The sequence below is a fragment of the Mus musculus genome, chromosome 4 (assembly GCF_000001635.26).
Source record: "Mus musculus strain C57BL/6J chromosome 4, GRCm38.p6 C57BL/6J".
NCBI classification, from domain to species: Eukaryota; Metazoa; Chordata; class Mammalia; order Rodentia; family Muridae; genus Mus; species Mus musculus.
In genome coordinates, this window is record NC_000070.6 from 93,821,333 (window position 1) to 93,842,052 (window position 20,720).

The 20,720-nt window shown below is 37.2% G+C and overlaps 1 long non-coding RNA gene across 2 annotated transcripts in view; it reads right to left on the reverse strand.

The window, feature by feature from the left end:
* Positions 1-9,084: 9,084 nt before the first annotated feature.
* The window catches only part of Gm32035, a 33,819-nt gene continuing 22,183 nt past the window's right edge, over positions 9,085-20,720 (reverse strand). For both annotated transcript variants that reach the window (XR_376397.2, XR_867909.1), the window contains 3 exons: positions 12,768-12,933; positions 12,346-12,486; positions 9,085-10,703 (listed from right to left, as the gene is read on the reverse strand). This is a non-coding gene — a long non-coding RNA (predicted gene, 32035). The remainder of the gene's footprint in view (positions 10,704-12,345; positions 12,487-12,767; positions 12,934-20,720) is intronic.

Genomic DNA, 20,720 nt, shown 5'->3' on the forward strand with positions numbered 1-20,720 from the left:
AATTTCTTACATTTTACTTATCAAAAATATAAGAGCCAGAAACTCTGAGACCACATTTGAAACAAAGGTTCACCTATTAGTTTACAAGAATTATACTAAAGCATTTTCAATATATATTCACCCACTAACAATCTGCATGTATTTTGGCAGTCTCTAACCTGAACCATATATTTACGTGGTCATATTTCAATCTTTAAATTTCCAAGTATCTGTCTCACTTTCAATTCTCTGTACATATGCTCAGCTTCAAATTTATAAACCTTCTTATAGTTCCTAGCTTCCATTTAATTATTTATAAAGTAAAAATTAAAAATATAATTTTGGAAAATTCATACATTTATGCAAAGAAATATGAAAATATGCCCCATTTTCCCCCATTACACCTTCCGTATCTCTCAAGTGTGACAACCTCCTCATAATTTCATGTTATATAAGCTCACATAGTCCAGTTAAACCTGCACATGTGTGTGAGTCTATACTATCCACTAGACTATCCACTCTAACAGGCAAACCTACTTGTGGCCATATCCTCAACAAAACTATCTTTCTTTAAAATACCATATACTGCCAATATACCACACTCCTTAGGACTGTGTAAAGCCTAGAGATCGTCCACTAATCTAGGCAAAGTTTTTTGTCTGTCTTGATCCTGTGTAAGTGTTATAGCTAAGATGAGGTCGTGATTTTTACAGACATGTCAAATCAAGAAGACAGTATTCCACATACTACTTACTCCATGTTCTCTAGCTCTCATGGTTTTTCTGCCTCTTCCTCCAAAGTGTTCACTAAGTCTTGATGGTTAAACACTTACTATGGTATGATATGATTGTATGATATCTCGTTTAGAGCTGAACATTGAAACTTTATTCTCAACACTTAAACCCATTGTGCATCTCTCCACTGATATCTGTCAACTTCAAAGACTTCAAAGTCTGTACATGTTTATGTATAAACAAATATTTAGAAAGAAATTTAACAGCATGACCATATAGCAAAGTAATAATATCAAAATCATCAATAGCAAGCCAAGTGATCTACTCAGCCATGGGCTTAAGATCAGGTTTATAGTACCAGATATAAAGTCCTTTCTTATGAAGCAGGCCTCAAATCCTATCAGTTACTTCTTCCATGACAGCCATGCCACTGTTATTCAGTAGGCATCTCTTGCATAGCAGGATCCTTGAAGAAGTGGAAGATCAGCATTGTCTCTGAATTGGCTATGACATCATCACCTAGCTGAGCCACACTGTGCTTGTTTGTGATAACATATTTAATGCAGAACCTGTGTACAAGCTTTTCTCTAAGCCTCCTAGGTGATCATTCAAGGTATTGACTTGGGAAGACCCATGCTTGTCCCATTTAGCAATATCTCTGAATCTTACCTCTGAATTCTAACTGCCTTGGTCAGTATTCCAATGCTCTGAAGAGACATCATGACCACAGCAACTCTCATAGAAGGATGTTTTGTACTAGGTCTTGCTTAGAGTTTCAGAGATGTGGTCCATCATCATCATGACAGCTAGCATGTCAGCATACAGACAGACATGGTTTGGAAGAAATAGCTGAGAGTTCTTCATCCAGATTCCCAGGAAGCAGGGAGAGAGAAACTCTCAGCTTAGAATGAGCCTTTGAAACCTTAAAGCCCACCCTCCAATGACACACTTCTTCCAACAGGCCGTACTATCTAAGTTTTTCAAATAGTTCCGTTTCCTGGTAATGAAGTATTCTAGTATATGAGTCTATGAGGGCCATTTTCACTCAAAACACCAGAGTGACTTAATCTCTAACATAGCTTTAATTCTTCCAAAATCTGAAACCAAGCTATTTCACCCTGGGGTATAACTTTTAAGTAACACTTTCAGACATTTGGTGATCTAAAAGAAAATGTGTACAATGTTAAAGGGACTAACTTTTCTCAAAATTTGGACCCCTAAAGGGGTCAATTCTGTTTTACTATTACATACCCAGACATTCATCCTCTGTAGTTTAGTTATTCCCTTACTATTAAACATTCTCTCCTTGAAGGACAGAGTCTCATAGGCATCATGAAGTAACAAAATTTACAAGACCCATGAAGGAAGTGGAACTTACTTATGTCAGGAACTTCTAAAAGTGACAAGACTCATAGGGTCTTGTCCTAAGATTATATGACCTTAATAGTTGCTAGAGGGCCTGTCCCATCAAGCCGCATGCCTTTCAATTGTTCAAGGACTACAGAGATGCAGTTTCTGTAAGTTGTTGCCTCTGCTGGGGTGGGCTTTTTAGAGATGGCAGCTGTCTTGAGTCACTCATGCTTCTGTATGTAACTTTTATTCACATACCTATAAGTAACCACAATACAATCACTGGTTTACTAGGCTAGACTTAGGGGTAACTGTTTACTTAATGTGTTCACAGTGTTTTATCTGGAGTGAACACATGTTAGTTCAAATCTCCCCAGAAAAAGTCACAGAGCATTCTCCTTTGCTGAGTGAGAGGAAATTATAATAGAAACAGAAAAATGTTTAAATTATAATGTGGAACATGATAATCAATGAATTAATATGAAAATTTTAAAATTACTTTGATCCATATGAAAAAATTTGTTTCATTATTGTTATAGAACTTTACATTTTTATATTTTAACAACTGATTCCTAAACAACTGAGCCAAACAAGGGGATCTCATTAACGTTCATATGTTGTAAAAAATATAAATAGTTAGAAAAATAATAAATTTTGTCCTATTGACAGTGTCCTTTGCCTTTCAGAAGATTTTCCATTTCTTGAGGTTCCATTTGTCAATTGTTGAACTTAAAGCCTGACCCATTGGTATTCTGTTCAGAAAAATTTCTGTTGTGCCAACATGTTTGAGGCTTTCTCGTTCTCTTCCCACTTTCTCTTCTATTAGACTCAGTGTATCTGATTTAATGTTGAGGTCCATAATCCTCTTTGACCTGAGCTTTGTAGAAGGTGATAAATATAGATCTATTTGCATTCTTCTACATGTAGACCACATGTTAGATGAGCAGCATTTGTTGAAGATGTTTTCTTTTTTCCACTGTATGGTTTTGGCTTCTTTGTCAAAAATCACGTGCCCATAGGTGTGTGGGTTTATTTCTGAGTCTTCAATTCTATTCCAGTGGTAGATCTGTCTGTCTCTGTGCAAAGACCATGCAGTTTTTATTGCTATTGCTCTGTAGTACAGCTTGAGGTCAAGGATGGTGATTCTCCCAGGAGTTCTTTTATTATTGAGAATTGTTTTCAGTATCCTGAGATTTTGTTTTTCCATATAAAGAAAGATAAGATTTGCTTCTTCTATGTCTGTGAAGAATTTGTTGGAATTTTAATGAGGATTGCAATGAATCTGTAGATTGCTTTTGGTATGATGGCCATTTTTATTATGTTATTCCTACTGATCCATGAGCATGGGAGATATTTCCATCTTCTGAAGTCTTCTCCAATGTCTTTCTTCAGGTACTTGAAGTTCTTATCATGCGTATCTTTCATTTGCTTGGTTAGAATTACACCAAGGACAAAATGGCAACCCACAGATTGGGAAAAGATCTTCACTCACCCTATATCCAATAGAGGACTAGTATTCAAAGTATAGAAATAACTCAAGAAGTTGAACTCCAAAAACCCAAATAACTCAATTAAAAATGGGGTGCAGAGCTAAATAGAGAATTCTGCACAGAGGAATTTTAAATTGCTGAGAAGCACTTAAAGAAATGTTCAACATCCTTAGTCATCTGGGAAATGCAAATCAAAACAATCCTGAGATTCCACCTTATACCATTCAGAATGGTTAAGGTAAAAAACTCTAGTGGTAGCACATCCTGCTGAGGATGTGGATAAAGAGGAACAATCCCCCTCCATTGCTGGTGGGATTGCAAACTGGTACAACCACCTTGAAAACCAATCTGGTAGTTCCTCAGAAAATTGTAAATGGTTATACCTGAAGACCCATTTATACTACTCCTGGGCATAAAACCAAAAGATGTTCCACCATACCTCAAGGACACATGTTCCACTCTGTTTATAGCAGCCTTATTTGTAATAGCCAGAAGTTAGAAACAACCAAGATTTCCCTGAACTGAAGAATGGATACAGAAAATGTGGTTCTTTTACACAATGGAATACTCTTCAACTATTAAAACTCACAGACAATATGAGGCTTAGGAAGGCCCTAGTGTGGGTACTCCAATCCCACTTAGAAGGGGGAACAAAATAATCAGAGGAAGCAGAGGAAGGGAGGGACCTAGATGGGACAGGGGATAGGAAGGAGAGAAGAAGGGTAGGATCAGGTATGAAGGATGACAGAAGAGAAGCCCAGAGGGCCAGGAGAATGAATAAAAATATGCAGCAATAGGGGACAGAAGGCAGGGGAACCTCTAGAAAGTCCTAGAGATTTGACATATGGGAGGCTCCCATGACCTTAGCCGAAATGCCCAACAGTAGGGAGATGAAACCTGAAGAGATAACCTCCAATAGATAGACAGGGCCCCTAGTCAAGGCATGGGGCCATTCACACATCTTAAAAATTTTTGACCCAGAGTTGGTCCTTTCAAAAGGAAATGCAGGAACAAAAATGGTGCAGAGACGAAGGAAAGGCCATCCAGTGACTGGCCCAGCTTGGAATCCATCCCATGGGCAGGCATCAAACCCTGACACTGTTATTGCTTAATATACAGAGAGAAGTGCTTGAGTGTAAATATTGAATGTGGGATAATATGCCTTTTTTGATGAGGGTTTAAAAAAAGAGAAAAGAATAAAGTATCCACAACCTAACACCTAAAACCTACCAATAAGTTAAGAAATAATGACTTAATCAATTGTCCTTTTCCGTCCTTTCAAGATCCTCAGTGAAGGACTTAAAGAGCTAGCTGTAAATCTTATTAACTTTATGTGCTGTCGGCCCAACCCAGAGGGGAAAGCTAATATGAATGAAGTAATAAAGGTCAAAAGATGACTAGATAATCAAAGAATTTAAATCTCTTTCAAGACCCCAAATAATAAAAGTAAATTGGAGGAAATAAACACTTGAGGGGAAGATGTATTGTAGGATTTTCAGGACACTCATAAGAAAACCTAAAAGAATTGTAATTCTCTGTTAGGCATTATGGCCCTCATGTCTACCCAAACTCTTTTTTACTGTGCTAACACATTCACAAGCATACACTGCTTGGTAAGAATTATCATCCCTGATTTATACATGCACAGAGGAACTTCCAGGAGGCTTAAAGTGCTACACTACTAGGCAGACGGCCCCAGGAAAGCATCAGACTCTTTGGCTCTTAGTTGTAATGATAGAATTAATTGGAGATCTCTGTCAGACTGAGGAAATCCACCTTTTTCCCCAGATTTTGTTAGCTTTTGATATGATTGGCTGTAAAAATTTTGTCTAGTGTTTTGTGGTTTTTGTTTGTTTGTTTGTTTTGTTTTGTTTTGTTTTGTTTTTCTGCACTGAGAAAGTCATGTGGAATTTTTCTCCTTTAATGTGCCTGTTTAGTTTAATCACATTTAAAATATTAGAACAACTTTGACTTCCTGAAACAGTCTTCTAGAGTGAGAATTTTGGTTTCCAGAAAAACACAGAAATATTAACAGAATGTGTGTGTGTGTGTGTGTGTGTGTGTGTGTGTGTGTGTGTGTGTGTGTCTGTGTGTGTGTGTGTTTAATCCCAGGTGTGTGATTTGCCACTTTCCTATCAGCTGCAGATAATTTCTGCAGTTGTGAGACATTTGGAATTCTAGGGATTTCATGAGTGTATATAAATGCTTAGACCCTGAGAGGTGCTGAGTTTTTGGTTAGTTAGTTGGGGTTTGCTAAGTAGTCATGTGTAAAGAAGAAAAACAACAAGACATTAGATATCCCGATAACAAAGATCAAACTTGCCCCTAAGAAACTCGATGCCCCTAATCAGCAGGGAGTAGTCTAATGATAACATCATCCCTTTTCCACTCTATCCATTTTTTGTTGGAAAACCATACTTTTAAGGTTTCTGACTACCATGATGGAACAGGCCCATGAGCTGAGTGCAAAATGGAAGATTTCCTTTCCCAGAAGAGCTCCTTCTTCTCTGGGGAGCCTAATTCCCCACATCCTCTATCCCAGGAATGAAATGGAGAAAAATTACAGATTCAACTCTCTTTATTCCAGTAAGAACCTGGCCACCCAGCACCTAGAATCCCTCTCCATGTAAATGAGGCATTCCCAGTGCCTTAAGCTCTAGCCAATGTACATTCACCTGAAAATATTTTCCCACTCTTCCAAAGTTTATATAGCCTTTGTTCACCCAGAATAAAAGACACACGAGATGTTTCATTGAATACTGCCTTAAAGAGGTGTAACACTGAAATCCTCAGAAAAAGCTTCCTCCTCAAGCCCCACCAGAGTTCAGATCATACTGATACCCTGCTGATCCACCCACCCCCAGAACAGCTTCGTCTTTTCCTGTGCAATGCTCCAGGAAGTAAAATGCATGCTCACACTCTTTTCTCTGTTATCTAGTGTTAGGGGGCTGAGAAGGTAGAAAGCATAGAGAAGGGTTAAAAAAAGAGCCACAAAGGAGCAAACAGTCTTCATTTAGAATCATTCAACGTTTATATGCTGATGTAGTCAATTCACTTATACTTTGTTGATTCTGAACAATTTTCAATATATTCTAAGATATATTAGTCTATGCTTTTCTTGTAGTGAAACTGTGGGACTAGGTAGACTTCTTAAAATGTCATGAAATGTTTTTCCCCTTCTTAGGTAGATCTCTTTTTCGAATTTACTAAATTTTCTTCCCTGTTCTTTTTATGAAGTTCATCAGTGAAGCCATGCAGACCTGAATGCTGTCTTGGGAGAATACTTACTGCTTCAACTTCTGTAAGAGATCTAAAGACTCTTCTTGCTTGTTATTGATCTATGCGTGGGAGTTGTGTGGTATAAATTCATGTGTCTAACCATAACTAGACATTCAGAGTCATCCTTTGAATAGCTCATTCTTTATCAACATATGCCTCTAATAGAATTCACACTGTAGTTTCAACTATTGGTAGGCTGAAGTTCAAAAGAAACAAGATCCTCTATGGGCCTCCTTTTTTCCTCACTTGGCTAATGACTCCCACCCCCAACAAATTTTGTTAATCTATACTTCATGCATGCTTTTTCTTTCAATTACTAACTCAGTGTATATTTATTGGCCCTTCCCACTTTCAGGAGTACATGGACCACTCCTAACTCCCCTCACCTTGAAAACTTTAATTCATGCTTCACGTATTAAATGCTGTCTCTCATCAGAGAACTTTGAGAAGCCACATACAGAATCCTGACTAAGTTTGAGGCTTCTAGCTTCTACCATAGAGTACCCCCCCCAGTCCCTAGTGATTTACTTTCCTGTCTCATAGGGCAGCATATAACTACAAACTTACATGGGGTAATGTCTATCTATCTCCCCACCAGACTAAAATCTTAGTGAAGGCTTGGATCACCCTAGGATGTCTATGACAATAACTTAAGAGATAGTATCAAATTGCCATATCAAGATAAATTATTTATTGAGGAATTGAATTATTGAGTGAATGAATGCAATGTGGATTTGGGCTAGTCAATTTTATTTTTATTTTTCCAGCATCATGTCTTCCTAGTTACTGCAATGACCTAATTCATTTTAATATTTCAGCTGAGTATAATAACTTCATTATTTCCTCACTTCACGAACATATTTAGTATTCTCAAATTAATATAATGTAGTTCATTATTATGAGGCTACTAAAATCCAAATGTGATGATTTTTGACCTGCATTCTACTTTTTTGTATATACACCCAAAGACCTGTATACCTGTATTCACAAATGGTGTTATCCACTAGCCACTTTAGAGTTTTTTTTATTCAAATCTCAAATAAATAATGTTTTCTCCTAGCAATGTGTGAAAATGTTTGATAAATCATAAAATGTTGCAGAAAGTCAGAAAGTTGTTAATGGTAATAAACTTTATCATTTAAAATTGTGAATATTTACCTTATAAATATGCTTTGTTCTCTTTCAGTACATATATCCTTTAAGTGCCGAATCAAAGTATATGTACATACACTAGAGAAATATTTTTTAAAAAACTCTGTCTGTCTCTGTCTCTCTCCGTCTCTATCGGTATGTTGTACATGTACTTGAGTGTGGATGTCTACACCTCTGTATGTACATATGGAGCCAAAGAAGACCATAGGATATCCTCTATCGCCTTTGTTTTAGCACCTAAGGAAAGGGTCCATCACTAAATGCAAGCCTGCTCGTTCATCTAGGCTCCCTGGCCTGTGTCTCTATTATTTAATGGTGTGGTTACAGGCTCATACAGCCATGTCATTAGGTTACATGAATGTTATGGATCTGAATTCATGTCATATTTTCAGAGAAAGTACACTGAATTATCTCCCCAGCCCAAGGAAAAAAAAGTCAATATTGTCTGAAAAGATACTGGATAAAAATATTTCTGTTTTCTATAGGGTAAAAAGTAGGTTTGTATTTATAGCATGGGAAATTGATGTCTTAAAAGAAAAAAGAAAAAGAGAAGGCATGTTATTTCTCTTACCACACCTGTTCTATTAGCTTGTAATACTGTGCTGTTGGTTCTATGAGCTATCCCAGGCCCCTTTGTGTGTGTGTGTGTGTGTGTGTGTGTGTGAGTGTGTGTGTGTGTCTGTGTGTGTGTGTATGTGTGTGTGTGCATGCAACGCAAGACTAGTATTGTAAGAAATCTTCCTAGTATAGAACAATTAAATAAATACACAGCAGGTTGAATAATCTGTGGCAGAAATCTCCATTCTAAGACAGAAGGACCTGAGAGCCAACCAGTCCTTCAAAGTCTTAGAATTCTTAGACATGGCAAGACATGCAGTGAAAGAAGAGACAGAATTCAGAATACAATTCAGAAACCAAATGGCTACTCTTATACAATCCCAACAGTGTCAAAGAACACCCCAGCAGTTTAAGCAATAAACAGGCAACTTTGACCTTACAGGAAAGCTTTAATGATGACCAGAATTCATTTTAGCTGCCATCAGCAGCACTACATATTCATGAGGTTATGTTTATTTGTTTTTGTATTAAACATTCTTACAAATTAACAACATACTTAAGTTGTGTTTAACCTCCTTTGGCATCAGCATAAACAGCATCAAACATGTTTAATGAAGATGGTAAGAAGCCTGTAAAATATTAAATGTGATGATGAAATGTGATTAAATGTGATGATGTCCTTCTCCTCTCGTTCTTGCCAATATTAACTGAACCTTGCTGATTCCTCTCCCAATTTCTAGCACATTTGGTAGAAATAAATAAATTAACCTTGATTAACTTTACAGGTTGTGTTCATTAAAATTTAGAAGAAAAACATAAGGAAAAAATAAAGATTGGTTTAAAAAACATATTCTGCACATTGATCAGGAAGGAAACAAATGCTCTACAAAACAAACAAACAAAACAAACAAACAACAACAAAAAAAAAAACCCCACATTTTTATGTTTTGAGTTCTCTTCTAATTGCAACTGTGGAATTTGAAAATAACACAGAGTTGTGACACTGTCCCCAGAGAAACAGTCAGGCAGGCTTCCAAGAGACTAGAAGGACATTCCCTTTATTGAATTCACCCCAGTTCAAGGTTGGCCCTTTAGTTATATAGACTCAGAAAACTAATATATCAGTTCTGGAAATAAATAGATAGTCTATATCAATGAGGCTTCTAGAAGGTAACATGCAAAGTTATCAATTAATTAATCAACAGTAGAAACTGTAATAACCCAGGATCACATGATGAGAGTATTCTGAATCTTATGAACACACATTAGATGATAAAAGATAATTTTAGAAATGCTAGGTGAATGGGGAATCAGAGGCAAGGAATTTGAGTGATTTGCATTCGTCAATACCTTAAGGGGAAGATAACCCACCCTGTACATCCACAGTTCCTGCAAGAATCTGTTTGTGAACTTGATCAATCCACTATTTAACTAATTCTCTCTTTTTATTTCTTTCTAAAGCTGTCTAACTATTGGGATTTATACCATAAAACTTACAAAAGTGGTGAGGGGTTCTGTTTACTGTGGTTAGCCACAGAAGAGTTTTATAAAATTGTGAGGGGTTGATCAAATAGTCAAAGGCTATTTATTTTCAACTTTAAGAAATGTATTTTGAATCTACACACACACACACACACACACACACACCTCTTACTATAAGCATATGGCAGAATAAGCCTTGCACAATTAAAGAAATACATTTCTTGCCTTCTGCCATTAGCTAACCCAGTCTGTTGTGAAATTCAAATATCAATACTTGGATCCAGAATCTAATCTTTCACTCATTATTTAAAGCATATATAGAGGAACACAATTTCTAGAAAAGAATATTCTATTGAGGAAAAACAAGAGACTTTGGGTGGACCATAAGAACCAGTTCATAGATGTGGGAATCTGAATGACAGAAGAATGATAGAGGAGATACAGAACACTGATGGAAGATACTGGAATCTCAAAGGTTTCACTTCTTAAATGGTTAATTTGGTTTTAGATTATAAGCAGAGTCTTTGCAAACAGGATACTCTATATTTTATTGTATTCCATCCTGCTTTCAGATTTTAGGAGGGAGGGGGAGTTCCAGAAAGAAACCTTCCTCCAGGTATTTTCTTTTCTCTTCTTTCACTCTATGAATATCCCAGTAACTTCTGACCTTCAGGAATGTCTAGAAAAAAAAAAAAGAAATGTAGGAATAAGTAAAGTGTTAAGAAGAAAGAAACATGACAAAGAGAGATGTTTTTCAAGCTTAGATACTATCTGCTATTTAGTAGTCTTCTAATGGTTAGTAATAAAAATAACCAATAACGCAACAGAAATGTACTCACGTTTGAAATGTGAAAAAACTTGAGGACTCCAAGATTCTTTTAAATTAAATAACACAAACCCAAAGAGAACATTTTGTACTAATTATACAACAAAATCTGTGCAGATATCTTAAGACAAAAGGAGAGATAAGAACTTGGCTCTAAATTCAATAACAGAAAGTGATACACATTTCAATACTTAAGCTGCCAAATTACTGCAGACTAAACAGATTCTATTTTGCCTGGTGAGTTTTTAGGACAGAAAGTGTGGGTTTATATCTTCTGTATTTTTATTATTTTTAAGAAATATTATAACTGATCTTTTCTCAAGCAATTTTTAAAACTGGGTAACAGCGGTATATATACAACTAGGATTCCTGGTTCTGCATAAGTTGAGCTCTAGATCAGCCTATGAAAAATGGGATCTGAACTGCTATAACTCATAATAATGGGAAACAGATCAGGACTTGACTCTAAGATCCACAACAATGCTAATATCGATGCAGATAAGAGGAGTGGATTAGTTACTTTCTGTTGCTGTGATAACCAAAGGCAACTTAGAGAAGAGAGAGTTTGTTTTGATTCTAGAGGGAGAATCTATCATGCTGGCAAAGCATAGGTAGTAAACTACTGGCATGGTGGGATGAGCAAGAAACTGAGGGATTATTTATCAACCAAAACCATGAGGCAGAGATAGCAAACTGGAAGTAATGTGAGGCTATATAAGTCCATAGCCCACCCTTAGTAATATACTTCCTCCATTAAAGCCTGGCCTCCTAAAACTCAACAAGCTATATCACCAACTGGGGAATTTCTCATTAAGATCACAAGGGGTTTCTTATTTAAATGAAAGCACAAACAATTCAATGCTAATCATAGATATCCCAACATGTTCAGTAGCAACCACTTTCACAAACCCAGCCTCTTTAAGCAGATACATATGTACAGCTGCCTATTTATTCAAATTGTGTGTGTCTTCCTCAGACGTGAATTCTAAAATGTTACACTAAAAACTGAGTTATAAATTTCTCATTAACAAAAGTTATAAATACTTTGAGATATGAGATGGGTGGTGGTTGAATCTAAATCCTTTTTTTTCTCAACACAGTGATACATAATGGCTAGGAGCATAAATACTACAGTCATAATGCCTGAACTTGAATCCTGGGTTTACCAGTATTTATCTGTGGCCTAGGGAGAGTTACTAAGTACTCTCAATGTCAGCTACCTTCTCATCTCCAAGACAAAGATAACAATAGTACTTACTTCAGAGGGCAGTTATATGGGTCAGTAACATAATTCATGTAAAGGTGGCACAAAGTAAGGCATTTATAGAGGAAAAGTAGTAATATCCTAGGATATAGTTTAGGGACCACACAAAACTTTATTTAGAGATTTTTGATATTTAATTATGAAGGATAAAAATACATTTTTCTAAAAAAGACAAGTTGTTATTGGTATGTGTTACTCATGGATCAATAAAGAATAAACATTAATTCTCACACTTCAGGAATTTTTCCTGAAATGTATCCAAAGTGACAGTGTTGTAGGCCACATTTGCTTTGGAGATAGACGTTTTCTCCTCTAAATAAGTATCAGACATTAAGGGAGTTCCATCTTTCATGTAGACCAGTGGATCTCAACCTGGGAGTCAAATGATACAAACATCAGAAACAAACAAACAAACAAACAAACAGATATTTACATTGTGATGCATAACAGTAGCAAAATTACAGAGATGAACTAGCAACAAAACTAATTGTTGGCTGGTGGTCATCACAACATGAGGAATGTTTTAAAGAATCGCAACACTCAGAAGGTTGAGAATCACTAGTCTAAGACTCAACATGATAATTTCCAAAGATACGAGAGGATGATTAGTGACCATAAACTTCCCTGACTCCACCTGAATTACTAAAACTTACACGGGCTTTATGTATTAGATGTAAATTGTTGTGAGGTCTGCTTAAACCCAACACAAATCCAATATAACTCAAGCACCAGGTCAATGAAGATGACAAAAATGTATTGGAATTCAGCTGCTACAGATCGATCAGGGCCATGGAACAGACTCAGGAGATGAACTGTGACCTTGAAGAGAAATTGCACAGCATATTTAAAGGATGCCATAAAGTGAGGGGTATCATTGAAGGTTATAGCATTGTCTGATCATATTTTGATATAAGTATGGCAGAATCTTCTCTGTCTAATCAATTTAAATATTAATACAAGAAGCCTGTGATTGGACAAGGAAAAGGGAGGTGGAGCTAAAAGTTTCAGAGACAGAGACAGGGGGAGGACAGGAGAGGAAGAGAGGAATGTGGAGGACAGGAGAGGAAGGGAGGAATATGGAGGACAGGAGAGGAAGGGAGGAATATGGAGGACAGGAGAGGAAGGGAGGAATATGGAGGACAGGAGAGGAAGGGAGGAATATGGAGGACAGGAGAGGAAGGGAGGAATATGGAGGACAGGAGAGGAAGGGAGGAATATGGAGGACAGGAGAGGAAGAGAAGAATATGGAGGACAGGAGAGGAAGGGAGGAATATGGAGGACAGGAGAGGAAGAGAGGAATATGGAGGACAGGAGAGGAAGGGAGGAATATGGAGGACAGGAGAGGAAGGGAGGAATATGGAGGACAGGAGAGGAAGAGAGGAATATGGAGGACAGGAGAGGAAGGGAGGAATATGGAGGACAGGAGAGGAAGAGAGGAATATAGAGGACAGGAGAGGAAGGGAGGAAGATGGAGGACAGGAGAGGAAGGGAGGAATATAGAAGACAGGAGACGAAGGGAGGAAGATGGAGGACAGGAGAGGAAGGGAGGAAGATGGAGGACAGGAGAGGAAGGGAGGAATATGGAGGACAGGAGAGGAAGAGAGGAATATGGAGGACAGGAGAGGAAGGGAGGAATATGGAGGACAGGAGAGGAAGGGAGGAATATGGAGGACAGGAGAGGAAGGGAGGAATATGGAGGACAGGAGAGGAAGGGAGGAATATGGAGGAAGAGTAGGATGATCCAGATTCCACGTGGCTTTAAATAGAAACAGATAGCTATGAATATTTTATAAGGGATGGATAATTACAGGATAATTTGTCTTATCTAGGTAGGTAAATTATATCAATATCAATGGTCTCTGAGTAACTGTGTAGACGTTTTGTGGGGTGAGAGTTTACTGATACAAATCTGACGTATAAACTGCAAGCTGCTGGAGTTTTGATTTTACCAGGTTACTGGGATTTGGGACCTGTGACCACAGGGAGTGGATGGCTGGGAATGTGAGCAGAAGTTGCAGCAAGAGAACCATGATTGGTCACTACGTGGGGCTAGCCATGGAGGCGGTGAGATTGAGACTGCCAGAGCAGAGAGTAGCTGGGTGTTGTGTGGGCTGTTGTGACTTTTTAAATATTTCCCACAACATATAAGGGGTTAAGCAAGGGAGTTTTCACCAAGCAGGATAAGACTAGGTTCCCGGACCTAAGAACATGGACTTGTTTGATCCTGCCAGCAAGATAGTTGTCTTTGAGATATCTGAACTCAGACAACTGTTCCTGCACAACGTTTCCCTGGGATGTCTGGACTCAGACAACTGTCTTGAAAAAACAAAAAACAAACAAAAACAAAAAACAAAAACACTGTTTTCTTATAATACAAGTCGTTCAGCTTTTGGGAAGTCCCAAGTTCCCCTAGGACCCCAGGACCTGGGACCTTGAATTTAGTTTCTTCCTATGATTAAATGGAGTTTGAAACATATTGACAGAACTAAGAATGAGTTTCTTTTGCTTGCTTCCAACAAAAGGAAGTCACTAATCATTTTGTCTATCATCAATAAGTACTTTCCTAATTTGCATCCTGCCATAACAGGTTCTTCTTTACTGCCAGATAGCTACTCTTAAGAAATAGACCACCCCTTCAGCACTGAGAACAGAAAGCATCCCAATATCCTAGTGAAAGTATATCTAGCAGCTAGAAAAGACAAATAAATACCCTTTACTTTCTAAAGGTCATGTTGGTACCACTTCAGTGAAAGGTGTCAGTTTTTGAACTTTAGATGGCCATAGACTTGAAGATTATGAGGGTGTTTTTTCTGTTAACAACCTTCATGAGAGTAATAGACTCTGACCTTTAATGCTTACTAAGTCTTAGTTTACCCACATATATGGAACAACACTATGAACTAATCAGTACCCCCAGAGCTTGTGTCTCTAGCTGCATATGTAGCAGAAGATGGCCTAGTCGGCCATCATTGGGAAGAGAGGCCCCTTGGTCTAGCAAACTTTATATGCCCCAGTACAGGGGAACGCCAGGGCTAAGAAGTAGGTGTGAGTGGGTAGGGGAGCAGGGCGGGGAGGGGGTATAGGGGACTTTTAGGATAGCATTTGAAATGTAAATGAAGAAAATATCTAATAAAATATGTGGGGAAAAAGATTAAAAAAATAGGTAATAGAGAACTGTTCAGCTTCCATGTATATATGGGCTTTCTTGTTGTTTTTGTTGTTATTGAAGACCAACGTTAGTTAGTCTTGGTGATCTGATAGGGTGCATGGCATTATTTCAATCTTCTGGTATTTGTTGAGGCCTGTTTCATGACTGATTATATGGTCATTTTTGGAGAAGGTACCACGTGGTGCTGAGAAGAAAGTATATTCTTTTGCTTTAGGATGAAATGTACTATAAATATCTGTTAAATCGATTTGGTTCATAACTTCTGTTAGTTTCACTGTGTTTCTGTTTAGTTTCTGTTTCCACTGTTCATTGATGAGAGTGGGGTGTTGAAGTCCCCCACTGTTATTGTGTGAGGTACAATGTGTGCTTTTAGCTTTAGTAATGTTTCTTTTATAAGTGTGGGTGCCCTTTCCTTTGGAGCATAGATGTTCAGAATTGAGAATTCATCTTGGTAAAGAAAGGACTGAAGGAGCTGAAGGGGTTTGCAACCCATAGGAAGAACAAAAATATCAACCAACCAAACTCCTCAGAGCTCCCAGTAACTAAACCACCAATCAAAGAGTACACATGGAGGGACCTATGGCTCCAGCCACATATGTAGCAGAGGATGGCCTTGTGGGACACCAATATGGGGAGAGGATCTTGGTCGTGAGAAGGCCCAATGCACCAGTGTAGGGGAATGTAGGGTTGGGAGGCAGAAGTGGGTGGGTGGGTGAGCACCATCATAGAAGCAGGGGGAGGATAGAAGAGATAGGGTTTTCTGGAGGGGAAACCAGGAAAGGGGATAACATTTAAAATATAAATAAATAAAATATCCAATAAAGTTTTTTTAATTAGATAATAATGTCTCCAATGCAGGGTGACTGTTATGATCAACTGAGAAAAAACACACATAATATAGGATTTTCCATGTTACTACAATGCACTATTATCACCTTTACTGTAATTATTGGCTATTTAAAATATCCAGAATTAGTTTACTGTAGATTTTTAATCTTTGGTGCCTGATTTTTAATTAGAAACTAAGAATATAAAAGCAATACCATATTGACATCTAATTGAATCAGTAACTCAGAACCTTAACATATTCATGCCCAAGGATGGTACTTCCATAAAATGTATGTGTTCTATATGAATTCACAAAACACTAATTAATCTGTTTCTTAAACTGCTGAGAATCAGAGAAACTTAGCTATAGGTTCCCTAAAAGTGACTTTGTAGCCTTCATTTTATACTAAGTAAAGCCTCTTTGTAGAAAGAGTGCATTGATGAAGAGAGCCCTTGAATACTGACAAAGAGAGATGTTGGTACAGTAGCACTTTACAGATTTGGGCAGGCTTTAGGTGATGTCCTTTTCCACCTTCATCATAAGATAATATTTCTAGTTTTGTTCCTATGACACAAAACAACAAAAGAAACGTGGCCGTGGACACGAGTATTTACCTGGATAATTGGACCAGCTTCTTAGAAGGTGTTCACATACACTTTGGGTAAATACATTTATTATTCAAGAAGATTACTTTATACATTATGTATTTATATAACATTTTAAATTCATACGATTTTATAAACCCTGTGTAAATTATATGGTGACAATAATTACTTGAGGCATGTCATAAAAATTCTTATGAAACCTCAGCACATTCCAAGCCTCTTTTATTTTATTACTGAGATAACCACAGAGGGTATGGGGGTTATAGACTACCATTGTGAAATAATCTCAAAGAACAATATTTTATAGTTATATATTTACTTTCAGATACAAATGTTTATAATAAACTTACAGAGTTGAATTTCATACAGAATAATTGCAAGGATGCTTTCAGACTGCTATTGAATCCTACTTCCTCTTACCATATGTGGCAACCCTTTTTGTTACTTTTACTATTTGACAAGAAATTTGCAAAGACTTTGTGTTATCCTGGAGGATTCGTATTGCTGTGAGGGCTGTCCTATGAACTGTTGCCAGTTTTTGAGTATCACAGCATCCACATTCCAGTCACTGCTCCCTGTCAATAACATAGATCAGGAGTTGCTTGACATTGTCACATGTACCCAAATGGCAAAAGTGTCCCCATCAATAATTACTGCTTTGTTCACTGAATTCCCTTAATGATCATAGGAAGCAAGTATTACTGTCTCTATTTTCTAGATTAGATGGCACAACCTTGAGGAGGTTGGATATTTGCCTGATGTAATACAGAGAGAAGCAGAAATGAAATCAGCTGCAGATCTAATAATTTAATCATTCAGTTGAGTGGTACCTCACTCAAAGACTCATCTGAATGCAACACTAAGTTCTATGTATCCATGGAACTATCCCATGACTCCAGGAGACTGAAGACGTTGCTCCTTTAAAAAAAAAAAAGGCACAGACATTATTTTCCTGAAATCTTTTGAGTTATTCTAAAGGCTCAAAGGCTATGAAATTTTCAGTAGCTTAAGACACTGACTTCTGTTGTATTGTCATTGTGAAGTGGCATGGACTCTGCTCTATTACTCCAGGATGCAGACAAGGAGGAGGACCTGCTGGGGACATGCTCATTTCCCTGGCAGAGTGATAATAAGATGCTTCCTGAATATGTTTTACCCAGAAAAGACACAGAGCTTTTTTACTTAATTTACATCATAAAAGAAAGCCAAGCAAAGTAGGCAGTCCATGGACAAGCAAGAATATACCTTGATACTCTTTCTCACTTAATTTACATCATCATCATCAAAAAAAAAAAAAAAAAAAAAACTCAAGGCAGTAGACAACAAAGATTATCTACAAGAGTCCTGTAGATAGGACCAAGATGGGCATTTTACTCAGAAATAGAAATGTACTAAAAAATCGTATAGGATGCATACAGTTAAACTGATAAAAGGAAACAGGTAACATCATACAAAAAAGACATTTTATTCAAAATGTTCATGTTTGCATGCCTTCGAGTCTTCTATTTAAAAATATCATCCTAATAAGACAGCCAAGTACAAAAATTGAATCTTAGATAACAGAGTTCTAGGTATTACAAGGCATAGATTCAGCATTGTGTTCCTCCCTGGTGATCTTTCTGTTGAAGCAGACATGTTCTCCTGCTTTGCAAATCTGTCCCATGTTCTTGTTACCAATAGGTCTCAAAACTATTTAATTTCTGTTTGATTCCTCGAACATCCTGAGAAGCAGCAGATAAATGTTTATTTGATGAGAAGATATTTTATCAATCATAGGGTTCAATGGAAGCAGCTATCTCACCTGTGATCTGTTTACTTTAATACCTCTTTTCCTTTCTCCTTTATTATCTCTTCTACATACATATACATACATAAAAATACATATATCACACACATAGAAATAAACCCCACAAACTGTCAGAAAAAGCCTGATCAAAATTTATAAAATTTTATAAAACTCATTGAAATTATTCTTAAAATGTTAAAACTAATAAAAGTCACTTTAAAACAAAAAAATAACCTTTAAGTGTTATTATGTAGCAGTAAGAGAGTGGAGTTGTGTAATAAATGCATTGAAAATTAAATCATGACTCAGAAGAAAAGAAAGGCAATGAAATTAAAGGAAGGGGAATGGAAAAGGAAAGAGGGTTTGACAGGTTCAAGACAGCAACAAATCCTTAAAATGCTTCACACCTTCAGCCTACGTGTTTGGCAGTGTTTGGTGTTATGGATGGAATTGTGTACCTCCTACGTCATTTTGTATTCCTCACCTCTAATACCTGTGAATGTTACACTTGGAAGAGAAAATATTTTAGACTCATCAAATGAAGGTGAAGTTATTATGGATTAGAAAGCATATAATAGACTTTTTCTGAGGAGATACAGTACACACATGTCTATTCATCTCAGAAAGAGAACACATGACAGACCAAAGAAATGATAGGAATGATAGCAATCGTAAAGGTCCAGCTCAGTGAGCCAGTGAGTTCACATTGGGTTAACCAACAGCAGTATGGGGGATGGGTAATTTACAGGAGAAGGAATGAATCAAAAAAGCACTTGCAACACAGAAAGCCCACTCCCGCTTAGAGGACAATTCACAAAAAAATGGAACCCTGGAGCTCTCTGTACAGCTGGCAGGCACTTCAACAACCTGGCACTCTCTTCTCAGTTATTTTGCTGGTCAAAGCCTCCTACCCCAGTTATTTCTTCCCTCTACAAAGCTTTAGAGAATCTTCCAGAATCTTCCAGGTTTACACTTTCCCACACATGGCCTTTTGTTTACTTCCTGAGTCTCAGGTGCCTTCTCTTCCCTCCTGGAGGGAACATTTCAATTCAAAGGAAATTGCTAAACAACAGAAAAGACCTTTAATTCAATGACTGATACCTTTTCATGGAGAGAGAGATTCAGAAACACAAAAATCACAGAGGGAATGCAGGACTGTGAAGATTGTGTGTGTGTGTGTGTGTGTGTGTGTGTGTGTTGGTGGAGAAGTGCAGTTCAATTTCAAGCCAAGAAATGCCAACGTTTGCCAGCAGTTATCTCTGGAAGAAACAAAGATTTTTTTGCTAGAATCCTCAGCATGAATCTCCAGAAATCATGATTCCAAATTTCCAGCCTTCCAGTCAGTGGAGAAAACATAGCAAATAAAATAAAATAATAAAAAGACTCTTCTATGATCTGAACAACTCAGATATAAGAAATCTGTCTTGGTGTTTTGATATTTAGTCTTAATTATCAATTTTGTTAAAAGAAAAAGAAAAATTCCTGAGCCATTCAAGGCTTCCAGGAGATGAAGAGACCATTTTTTTCAGGCATGTAGCTTCACACAGGTTGCCCACACTCCCATAGATGGCCATACACTTATGTACATATGTACAGTGGACAATGCTAACTGAACTCAGTAGGGTATGAGACAGAGAAGGAGAAGGGGGCCAGACAGAGACAGAGTCAGAGAGAGAGGAGAGAAAATTTGTAAGGGGTACATAGCAAGGGTTAGGAGAAGCTGGATGGGGACAGGGTTGAAGGGTTAAATTCTAATTTTCCCAACCATTAAACTTAAGTTGGTTGCTGAAACCTTTATTACAAAGTAATAAACAACCTGAATAAAGAATAAAAGAAAAATAGAAGTCTAGTTTTAACAGTGAATTTTCATGTTCCAACATGAAAATAAGATAGAGGTGTAACCCTTCTCCTTAATGCCTAAATTCTTTACATATAGAGTATTGTTCAAATATTAAAGATTCTCATCCAATCATAAAAGGATTACCAACACAAATCAATTTAACATTATATTTATACAAATTAATAGGTATGCATATAATTCTGTGTGAAAATTCAACTGTGTTATATTTACTGACACCAGTTATTATTTGTTTCTAATAAACTCTTTTTGGGAAATTTTCAGGGGTGACCTTGCATTAAACATTGATTTTCTAGCTTCAACTTTACCTCTCAAATAACCTCATGAAATTTTCTTCTAATAGAAACAATTTCCTCAGA